At 37.9% G+C, this 12,306-nt stretch overlaps 1 protein-coding gene across 1 annotated transcript in view; it reads right to left on the reverse strand.

The window, feature by feature from the left end:
* PCDH15 (protocadherin related 15) overlaps positions 1-12,306 on the reverse strand; it is a gene marked incomplete at its 3' end in the record, with an annotated part of 280,202 nt that overhangs the window by 199,090 nt on the left and 68,806 nt on the right. The gene's annotated exons all lie outside the window — the stretch shown is intronic.

The following is a 12,306-nucleotide window of genomic DNA, read 5'->3' on the forward strand; positions in this document are numbered from 1 at the left end:
TAAAGGGAAACATTTTATTGTGTTTGTTGTAGAGAGGCAAAAATTATATTGCTGAGGACATTTTCTTTATCTCAGATCAAAGTAATACATTCAGCATTTAAGAGTTCATCTTGACTCTTCACTTATCAATGCCACATCCTTTTCTGAGGCAGCAAAATATGCACACCCATCAGTCCCACTATAACAGTCTCTGAATCTTAGAATAGTGCAAATGTGCACTGAGGAATCTTGTGTGTAGAAAGGTGGCTAGTTTGTCCATTTGTTCAAGTGTGCACTCTCACACACACTTTTTCAAAGGGGGGGTTCTCAGAACATTCTCTTAAATAAATCTTTCTCCATTACACTGTTCTGCAATACTCTGCCTCCCAAAACACACACACATACACACACGCATGCACACACACACACACACACACACACACACGCACACACATACACTCTTCTTAGTTTAGAAGAAATAGCAATTAACCATTTGTAAAGACTTTCAATTACTGTCACAGCACAAAATCTCAGGAGAAAAACGTTAAAATCAAACTTTTTGAAATTAGCACTCTTACTTATAAACATATTCAAGCACTTGTAAAAATTAGGTTTTAATTATTTTGGAATTTCCAAGGGCTACAATTCATCACTTGATTTTTTTCCCCTCAGAAACCTCTGTATCCACTCATTCCCTTTATGCTACCTTGAGTCTGTATGACCCCAAGTCCTCATTGTAGACTCAGTCATCAACAGTATGGTGATCATCTCTGTTCTCGTTACAGAGGCTGTTTGAAAGGAAAGTCTACACAGAGATAATCAATAGGAAGGGGGAGGGGAAAGCTACAAACTGATGGCACTGGTTGAAACTTTGTTTCTATACTTTCTTGAATTTGGATCTGCATGCAAGTCAACAAATCTTTATTGATCGAATAGTATATTCCAGGCACTACTCTAGTTATTGAAGATACAATAGTGAATACAAAAACTGTAATTGTGGACCTGGTATGATAACTGGCATAGTGATATATCAAACTAATAATCAGGGGTGTACACAGGGTAACAGAAACCAGGGTACAGCAGATAGGGATCACAGCATGTGGGACTCTTGCTATTTTTTAATAAGGTGGTATGATAAGACATCTTTGTCTAGGGAAAAAGCAAGCATAAACCTGAAGGGAAGGAAGAACTAAGTCATGTAAATGTCTGGAAAAGAAACTTTTCAGGGAGTGGACATAGCAAGTGAAAAGGCCCTGAGACAAGCAGGCCAGTGATGTTAGAGCAGAATCAGTGAGATGATGAGAAGTAGGAGATAAAGTCTTCTGGGTGATTTGGGAAGTCATTGGGGAATTTTCGTGAAACATAAAATCGTCTTAGGTAATCTTAAAAAGTATTATTCTGTCTATTGTATTTGACCACAGGGGGCTGGGAGGAAGAAAGCTATTGCAATAATCTAGACAGGAGGCGAAGGTGGTTGGGATCAGGGTAAAAGAAGCAGGAGTGGTGAAAAATGGTGAAATCATGAAAATATCTTAGAACCAAACAGATTCATTGATAAATTAATTGGTAATGAGAGGAGCTACAGGGAAAGAAAAGAGGTTGGGGATCACTTGAAAGAATTTAGAAAGATAAAGTTGCCATTTACTAGGTAGGGAAAATGCAAGGGGACCAGTTGTTTTCCTCAGAAGAGAAGAACGTGTGTATCAAGTGTTGGATATGGGATGTATTAATTTTAAGGAGCCTGAATAACATTGTGATGTGCCTCCCAAATCCTCCTTCAAAGAGTGAAGGAATTATCCCCCTATAAGTTAGAAATGTTGCCTGCTGACAGGTTTCACCTATCAGTCCTATTCAGAGAATGTCCAAGTTTAAGCTGTTTTCTGAGGCAACCTACCTCAAATGATGAATCATTGATGCAGATGTAGAAAGGACCTATCTCTGTCCCAACCCTACAAGTCTGAAGGGCCATAGGGTCTGTAGTTTTCCATAGGGTCAGCTGAAATCTTTTCTGGGACTGCATTAAAGTTCGACTTCCCCCTAAATTTAGTCTTGCTTCCTTCTTCTCCTTTCCACAGGAGTTGATTCCAGAAGTGTAAATCTTTTTTTTTTTTTTTTTTTGAGTTGGAGTCTCACTCTGTCACCAAGACTGGAGTGCAGTGGCCGCTCCCGGCCACCGCAGCCTCAACCTGCTGGGCTCCAGCGATCCTTCCGCCTCAGCCTTCCAAGGAGCCGGAACTACAGGCACGCGCTACCACGCCCGGTTAATTTTTTTTTTTTTTTAATTTATTGTAGAGATGAGGTCTCGCTGCCATACGGGTCTCGAACCCTCAGACTCAGGCAATCCACTCACCTCAGTCTCCCCAAGGCGCGGGATTACAGGCTGAACCACTGAGCCCGGCCAGAAGTGTAAATCTTTATCTCAGTGTCTGCTTCCTTGAAAACTCAACCTAAGAAAGATGTCTATTTAATATCCAAAGGAGGATACTGCTTCTACAGTTGGACATTGGCCTAAGGTTTTAGCATAGAGAGCTAAACTAGGAATTTGAATGAAGAGTTATAACCATATAACATTTAAACTCTTTTGATCAGATGAAGCGATCTTTGGAGTAAATGTAAATAGGAAAAGAAGAGGTTAAAGCTGAAAGAGAGGCATTTCAACTGTCAAAATTCAGAGAATTTTGGAAGAACTACCAAAGAAGACAGAAATAGAGCAACCAAGGAGCATGGGAAAAATACCCCAGGAAATTGGGGAGTACCATAGGTCAAGCAATTAAACTTTTAAATACAGAGGAAATTATCAATTCTGTCACATCTTACTGATAGCAAACGAGGAATTAATGTGGCAACAGAATGGGTACTGAAACTGCAAAAGAAGTAATTGAAGTAGATTAATGTTACTGAACTCTGGATTATAATGGGGTCAGGAGAGAACAGTGAAGAGGAGAATGACCACGACTTTCTTCAGGCCTGTATGAACAACATATTTGAGAAGTTTCCACAGTGAAGGGAAGCACAGAAATGGTTAAGTAAGTAGATGGTTTATGGGATTCAAGGAAATTGTGCTGTTCTTGCCTTGTGCTTTATTGCAAGATATCATAGCAGATTTTCATGCTGACGGCAATGATCAAGTAGAGCAAGAAACACAACTTGAGAAGGAAAGAGGGCAGTCACGGAACAACATCCCTGAGTAGGCCAGAGTGGATATGAACAGGATCAGTAGGGTGCATTCAGGGTCAGTGCAAAAGGCTCGCACTGAGAAGATGCTGTGCTTTTAAGTTGCACTGGGCCTTACAAATTACATTGCCAGTCAAAAATGCTAGTGTGGTACCCAGGCCAGTGTCATTTTTCAAAAGTGGTTACTGCGAATAATTATGGGATAAGAAATTTAGAGTCATGTTTAGAAGAATTTAAAGGGATTTGACAGAAATTTTATAACTGCTGAATTTAATAGTTTTTAAAAAGGGGCTTTTTAAGTTGGACTTGGTGGCTCAGCCTGTAATCCCACGCCTTTGGGAGGCTGAGGTGAATGGACTGCCTGAGCCCGCAGGTTCAAGACCCGCCTAGGCAACTTGGCAAGACCTCATCTCTACAATAAAACAAAAATTAGCCAGGCGTGGTAGCGCACTTCTGTAGTTCCAGCTACTTGGAAGGCTGAGGCAGAAGGATTGCCGGAGCCCAGCAGGTCGAGGCTGCGGTGGCTGGGAGCAGCCACTGCACTCCAGCCTGGGTGACAGAGTGAGACTCCAACTCAAAAAAAAAAAGGGACTTTTTGGGAGGTAGAGGTGAGAGGATTACCTGAGCTCGTGGGTTTGAGACTAACCTGAGCAACATGGTGAAACCTTGTCTCTACAATAAACAAAAAAATCAGCCAGGCATGGTGGCACATGCCTGTGGTTCCAGCTACTTGGATGGCTGAGGCAGAAGAATTACCTGAGCCCAGCAGGTAGAGGCTGCAGTAGCTGTGAGCAAGCCACTGCACTCCAGTCTGGGTCAAAGAGTGACACTCCAATTCAAAAAAAAAAAGGGGTGGACTTTTATTTTTTACACAATTTCTAATTTTTTAAAAATAATTCACTTAAATGCATACATGATTACAGAGGCTTTGAGATGCACTGATCTAGTATGCAAGTGAAAGGAATGGTTTAGATAGGAACAAGGAGTGCTCATTTTTAATTACAGAAGTAGAGGTAAAACATATGAATAGAGGTGCAAAGAGATTGTTAGATGTAGTGGTGTGAGGCTGTAAAAACCTTCTCTCAAGTGTTTGATGAAAATATGGAGCAAGGAAGGTGCTAAATAAAGCTATTCTCTTTTCCAGTGACTCTGTGCCTCTAGGCTGAACCTAAATCACAATTCATCATCTATTTCCATCTGTCCAACCAGCCATAGGACTTCTGCTCTATCAGTGATATAAAAAAAGGCCATTGTATCTTATTTATTTTATGTTCTTAATTATTTTTAAAAAGTCTTGAAAATATGGCCTTATTTCTTACACCATATCAAGTTCTCTAAGTGACTAGACTTTTTGAGTGGAAAATAAATTAATCTTCACTCATTTTCATGTGCCATACTTCTTGTTAAAATATAAGTCATTAGTAAAAGTCTAACTCCATTAAAAATAAGCATTTAGATTATAACCTGAATTACTTCTTGGGCCAAATATCACATTTTTAAGTCATATTTTTTACCTATTTAAGGAAGGAAGAGTCAAGGGAAAAACAATTTATAAAATATGTATTTTAAATTCACGGGGCCTAGGGTTGTACAGAGCCTAGGGTGGTTCTTTCCCTAACTTTGTCTTGTGGGACACCTCTAAGCACATTGTTGTCTATGGAAGATTTACCCTGGGCTAGGCTATTCTTTGAGAAGAGGAAAATACATAAATGAATAGAAAGTGCATAAAATACATATTCTAAATTTGGCAGCTTTATATGCTGAGAGATGAAAAATCATTCCTAGATAATACTTCCCGTAGCTGGGGCTCGGTGGCTCAGTCTGTAATCTCGCGCCTTTGGGAGGCTGAAGTGAGTGGATTGCCTGAGCCCGTGGGATTGAGACCCGCCTGGGCAGGCGAGATCTCATTTCCACAATAAGTCAAAAAATCAGCCGGGCGTGGTAGCACATGCCTGTAGTTCCAGCTACTTGGAAGACTGAGGCGGAAGGATCGCAGGAGCCCAGCAGGTCGAGGCTGCGGTGGCCGGGAGCGGCCACTGCACTCCAGTCTGGGTGACAAAGTGAGACTCCAACTCAAAAAATAAAAAATAAAAATAAAATAAAATACTTCCCGTATTGTCAAGGGGATCAAACTTGTGTTTTGAAAATTTAAACATATCGGAACATCGGCTTTAAAGGAGAAAAATCCACACTATGAGTTAGATTTAATTTTTGCAAGGAGCAGGTGATTGACATTGGCATTGTAAACACATCTCTCTCTTTCTCTTCTATCTACCCGTCTGTCTGTCTGTCTACCTATCAATCTATGTATCTATCTTTCATTCATACAAAATATAATTTATGATTTGGAACCAGCTAATCAATATTAGCATTCAACGTATTTCAATTTCCTTATCTGTACTCATGATGACAATGTTCTTTTCAGATAATATTAATGATGAAAGAGTCACCTGAAATTTAGTGCAAGAAAAGATGATAAAGTGAATTTTTCATCATATAAGCTGAAAACAAAGAGGGAAATGAATGAAACTTCCATTCCTCACACCTATCAAAATCAGGGTAATCTACTAAGTAGCATAAATAACATATTATGTAACTGAAATGAAAATAGCCATGTTTTAGGATAATCCACAGTGTGAATCTATACAATAATGCATCAAATAATCATAATGTTCAAAGAACAGTTTATTTTGTCATAGAATAGCAAATTTCCAAATGATGCATCTAAATTGATCCCCATAATGTAAATGACACTGTAAATTTTTTAGTTCTGTGCCTAAGATTCATATTTACTGTACCTGTACCACCTATAAAACATTCATGAATCATAAACTCCTGTATCATCTTCAAAGCAAAAACACATCCTATTTTACAAGAAATATTCATCACACACAAAAAGGAAATAGAGGAAAGAAACTCTGAAATTTCCAGAACATTTCAAATATGTCAGAAAAACAAATTAGCACCTCTGACAGTACCTGTTAATGCAGAGGACCTGCTATAAGACAACTTTTTTTTGGAAAAGAACAATTTTGTAGTGAGATAAAGGCAGTAGGAATTTTTTCTTCAGGGATGAAAATAGTAATTCCTTGAGGCACATAAGTTAAATTCTACAGCTTTTTGAAACTATTAAAAAAAAATGAATAAAGATGAAAACAAAATTCATGTTGACGTTGAGAAAATACTTTCTTACACTTACACCCAATTAATTATTAGTGAAGTAGTACATGGTTTTTTCTCAATAACCAGAAATGGCAAGAACCAACTACTTGGTCTGCTTCTCACCGTTTCCTTTTTTCCCAGGTATTTGTCTCTGGACTATTTTACTGGCTGTTGCAATTTCCAGCAAGAAAAAGCCAGGAAAAGGAAAGATCAAACCATCAGAGCCAGTCAACTCACCAGTAGGTGGAACTAGAAGTTTAAAGCAGCAGCTAAATTAAGTTTTCCCAATGTCAATTGACAATTTCTGTATAATAATTTTGTTCACTTTTGTAAAGAATCATGAAACAACCACAAGAAAATAAAATCAAGCACAGCCACCAGATCTTAGGAAAAAAATAATAAATTTCTTTGCGGGTAGATCTATTCTGCTATTGAAGGGATTGTTGAAAAGCCTGAGCAAAGGTAAAGGGAATAAACAAAACCCAGTCCTTAGGAAATGTAGTAGCACAGAAAAATGGTTATCACAAAGACTTTAGGGTCAGACAGCTTGAACTCAGCTCTGCAATGAGCTGCTATCTGACACTGAAAAATTGCTTCACCCTTTGTTAGAAGTTTTAAAGATGAGGAGACTTTTGACTGCTTAGCCCCCAACAAAATCACTGTTAAGGGACTCAACTAACTGATTGATGTACATGTGTGTCTCTTCTGTCCTACAAACTCTTTAATTTTTATTTGCTCATGGAAGTACCAACTCTGAGATTTGGAATCAGCAAGATTGATCTTACCTACATTATTGGGCAAGATCTTCAAGGAGGCAATTCATTTTCTTTTGCTAACTGTCTACCCCATCATGACACTTTTCTCCAGTGCTCTTTCCTTGTTGTAGTAGTCTAAGTAGCCATTCAGTTAGAGAACTGAACACTGATTTTCCCTCTTTGGAATAACTTCCCTTGGATTTTCTTCTCTGTTTTGAATGGCCTTCTCCCTAAAACCACCGGAATACCAAAAATTTTATCCTCATCCACTTCTAGTATAAGGTTCTCCAAGATGATGTGAGATCTCTCTTACCTGGATTCTTGGGGGTATTTTACTTTAGAATCAGAAATTCTTTGAGACAGGATTTGAAAATTTATTTTTTTGTTCAACTGTTTTATGCAGGTTATCATCTGTATTCTATTCTATATTCTCTAAGTGAGGAAGAAAAATAGTTTCTTTTAACTGCTTCTTCCTAAGGTCACTGAAATACATCATATCTTTCCTCAAAACTTAGTACATTTATCCTCATATAATTAACCTTTGCAAAACACATGCAATACACAACATACCCACATTCCCAAAAAAGAAAAAAAATGCAATTTAATAATTGCCTATACCCTGAACTAAAATAATGTGATGTATTGAAGCAATGCCAGGAATTTCATTCCAAAATGTGGCATTTTGCCTCAAGATTCCTCCCATGATCTTTGCTCTCTCTGTTAAAATTACCTTCAGAAAAGGAGAAAGAAAGTTATCAGACTTGGTCCAACCATTTTACAAAATAATGCCTGTCTCTCAGGTTTATTCAACTTCCAAAGGGAACTATTTGCAAGTCATTATCTGTTTCCTCATCCGTTCATTCTTCCAATCACTTGTTGCCCTTCCTTTTCTTCCCCCCACCGTAACCTGCAAGCCTCTATTTTTTTTCTGTAACCTCCAGATAGCTTTTAAGTTTCCGTATGTCGCTGGGGAGTTGGATCTTCATTCTGAAGGCTCATGTGTATACACATTAAATACAACGTGGATGCCTTTTCTCCTATTAATCAATTGGCCTTATGCTGGTGATTTTTCAGTGAACCTTTAGGGAGCCAACAGTCATGCTCCCATGGATAGGGTACTAATATAGGAGTCAAGAGGGGGGACTACTTTGCTTCACAAACCTAGGTGCTTCTGAGTCTTCGTTTTATCATTTTCCAAATATAAAGACAATAAAATCTGCCTATTTACTAGGGTCAGGATGATAATCAGATTAAGCATTATATATATATTATATATATAACATATATATATATATAATATATATATAATGCTTTTCTTTCCTTCTGATGACTGTTCTCTGATCAGGAGCATGACCCCTGACCAATGCGGTCTGTGCTGGGTCAAGGTGCTCTTGGGTCTATGCACACGGTGTACTCAGGACTGTTACTAAGACATTAAACATGCTTGGTCTTGTTTCTTTGCATGTAATGCTATTATTTGTGTCTTGATCTCTTTCCCATACTGGGAGTATATATATAATCTCTCCCAACTCTATAGGGGTGCAGAAAGTTTTGTATTGACCAATCACCACCAACCCCTCCTGTTAGTACTAATAAACTCATATCTTTACCACCTTGTTCTTCGGGTGATTTCTTCAGAATAAGTAAACATTTCAAGAGCACTCTGAATTGGTGCTCCCACAATACACCAACCAATTTGTAAAATTTATGCTTTTGTTTCTTGTTTGTTACTGGCACATTTTCCTAGATAGAAGTTGCTCCACCATGCTAAAGAGGAGTAGAAATGATAGAGAACATAGCTGGAGCTAAACATGATGGATATGATAGCTATATAAGTAAATAAAAATCATATTAGTTTTGAATCACTGAAACTTTGGGTTTTTGTTTGCATCCATAAAAAGACCTAGCTATACTTTTCGATACCATAAGTAAAGAATTTAAGATAAATGACTTAAGTGCTTGACTCAATATTAAGTGCCACAGTAACTGTTTTTTTTGTTTGTTTGTTTGTTTTGAGTTGGAGTCTCACTGTGTCGCCCAGACTGGAGTGCAGTGGCACGCTCCTGGCCACCACAACCTCGCCCTGCTGGGCTCCGGCTATTCTTCCGCCTCAGCCGTCCAAGTAGCTGGAACTACAGGCATGCAATACCACGCCCAGCTAGTTTTTGATTTATTGTAGAGACAAGATCTCTCTAAATTGCCCGGGCGGGTCTCAAACCCGCGGGCTCAAGCAATCCACTTGCCTTGGCCTCCCATAGTGCTGACATTACAGGCTGAGTCACTTAACCTGGCCCACAGTAACTGTTTACCACCATCATCCCTTGGTAAACATAGGGAATTGAGTTCAGGCTCCTGCTGTATCTCACAGATGCTCACAGATCTCACAGATGCTCAATTCACAGGTGATTGTGCAGAATCTTTTGTATATGAAAAGTTGGCCTTTTGTATAGGTGGGTTTTGCATCCCATGAAAAATCCACAAAGAAGTGAGGTCTGCACACTCAACCCCTGTTGCTCAAGGGTTAACTGAATTATAAGAATGAGCCTGGCGATGATGATACAAAGGAATTTTAAATCTAAGAGGAATATACTAATGGCAATAGGGTGGAACAATAGAAATGTAAGCTATATAAGGGTAATTTGGAAGGACATTATGCTTTTGTGGAGAAAAGAGAAAGACTTACATATTTGAGTATAATGCACAGTTTTAGTTAATAGTGTTGCCTCATCTGTAGTATAATGAAGACAGATTAAACATTCAGGGGGCCAAAGAGGGACAAAGTCGTTGTGGTGAACATATTTTATTGATTTATTTATTTATTGATGCAAGAGGAACTTTTATTGATTTATTTATTGATGCAAGAGGAACTATACCCGATGGTGTGCTGATAAATGCATAACAACCAGCTCTGTAGTGGAGGGCACTGATTTGTGGCATTTGTGATAAATATGTTCACAAGAGCCAGTTCAAGCTAACAACATGATATGACTGAACGTAGAGTTGAAAAGAGATGCACACAACTGACTTATGATCCCGGTGTGATCTGGCTCCACACATTACTGTAACAAGTTTTACTTCTAGGTCACAATTATATATGATCATGCTTTTGAGCAAGGTCAACCAACTCTGGGGGAAAAATTCCATCTGAAACTAACCCTGATCAGCACATGAGGTTTGAGAAAGCAGAGGTCTGATAACATTTTCCAATATGGAAACCATCATTACAGCAGGTAGGCAAAACAGCATTAATACACTAAGGAAAACCAATACTTTTCCAACAATCTTTAGATACGAGTGGAACATGCTTAAAAGGGAGAGGGGAAAGGGGAGAAATAAAGATTGTTGTCTAAAAAGAAATCACTTTTATCACAGTAATAACAGATTATTTTGAAGCCAATTTGCTGCTATCTTCAAAAATATATTTCCTCATAAATCCTGTCTTTTTAAATTGAAAAGTAAATCAGCAGTAGGTAGTGCTTGAATATGAAAAGGACGAGAATGGAGAAGCTGCAGGCAGCCAGAGTACCTCTAGTGCATCTTATTAGAAGTCTTTGGAAGAGCAATTTGATGGAAGCTTTTTAACTTTTAGTTCACTACTTTAAATTCAGTTTCAGTTGATCATGAACAAAAGTGGGTGGCTAGTAGCCTATGAAAAATACCTTCATGGTGTCACCCTCATTCTTTCTAATAGAGACTGCCACTGCCATTGGCACATTTTTTTCACTTCTACCAGAGCACAGAGGGTGAGTAGAAATGTCATTTTCAAGTATTTTTTCTTTTGACCTTTATACCAGAGAAATTTGAGATATGAAAAAAGCCAACTTCTTTTCATCTTTAACTCATAGGTAGAATTATTCAGCTATAATATGGTTCCTAGATCTTTCTGGAACTTATTAAAATGAAACCTGAGTCATATTACAAGCAAAATTATGTCTTACCTAACAGAAAGTTAAATCCTAAAAAGGCACATTCTTTAAAAAATGTTCAAATGTAAAATATGTATAAATTTTTATCTAAATCTCTCAAATCCAAGATTTATTTTTTTTCTTTCTCTTTTCTGCTATTCTTGTTTCAATAAGTACATTCCCCTCAGTATAAAGGCAAATATCTTTGATTTTTCCATTCCTTATCATTACAATAATTTGACCAGCATTTTTTTCCTCCTAAAGAAACCATAGATCATTTTTTCTCTTTTTTTAATTTGTCTACTAAAATCTTCCAAATTTTCTTACTACTAATGTCTCTATCTTCTAAAATTTTGCTTCCCAAATGTTTTGATTAAGTTAACAATTAAAGCAAACTCTCTCTAATTATCTGGAGAAAAGCAACAAAATAGAATATCACAGCAGAGACACAGATAAATACATGGTAATGTCAACCAAACGTTGATAGCCACAGGTAGGATGTAATGGAAATAGTCTTGTTTTAGAAGTGAAGAAAATGCAATCAATTGGTCTTAGGTAACAGTTACTTTCTTTGAGTTTACTTTTCACATCTGGACAAGGAGATTGATATATCCTATTTAAAAAAAAATTCTTTTCAATACAAACTTTCTGTGGTATCTTCACTTTTACATCATCAGGATTTGCGTGATGGGTTTTGAATAAGATGTAGCTGTGCCATGAGGTACCCCATGTGATGGTAAGGATTGTGGATGGGATTTTTCTGGGTCAGTCATGTTATAATCTTTCCTAACCTTCAAGGCTAGCTGCAACTTCTGCCATTCCCATGCAACAGCAGGAGAGGATAAAATCTGTTCCATGAATATTCATATGTAAAAGAATGTCATATTATAGCTCTCATAATTGTTATAGCAAGTAACAGTTATCAACACTATATTTAGCACAACTTGAAGCTGCAAATTTAGTAGAAGACAGAGCATTTCCTGGTCAAATGTACTTTGGTCAGAAATACTAGAAATATGTAACAGTGAAAATCCAAGCAAATATTTTACAAGTAACTCATATGCCCATGAGCCTCTAGTGGCAATTGAAAACATCAAATAAAACTACCCCTTCTTGTAAACAAATAAACTGAGGCAGAGCAATTGCAAACTTTACCTGTGGTCATAACATGAAGTCTGCTTCAGGCTGAGCTCAGTGGTTCAGCCTGTAATCCCAGCACTTTGGGAGGTCAAGGTGAGTGGATTGCCTGAGCCTGCGGGTTTGAGAACCACCTGGGCAACTTGGCGAGACCTCATCTCTACAATAAATCAAAAATTAGCCAAGCGTGTAGC

Source organism: Carlito syrichta, unplaced genomic scaffold (assembly GCF_000164805.1).
Source record: "Carlito syrichta isolate Samal-C Ts95f unplaced genomic scaffold, Tarsius_syrichta-2.0.1 Scaffold147141, whole genome shotgun sequence".
Taxonomy (NCBI): domain Eukaryota; kingdom Metazoa; phylum Chordata; class Mammalia; order Primates; family Tarsiidae; genus Carlito; species Carlito syrichta.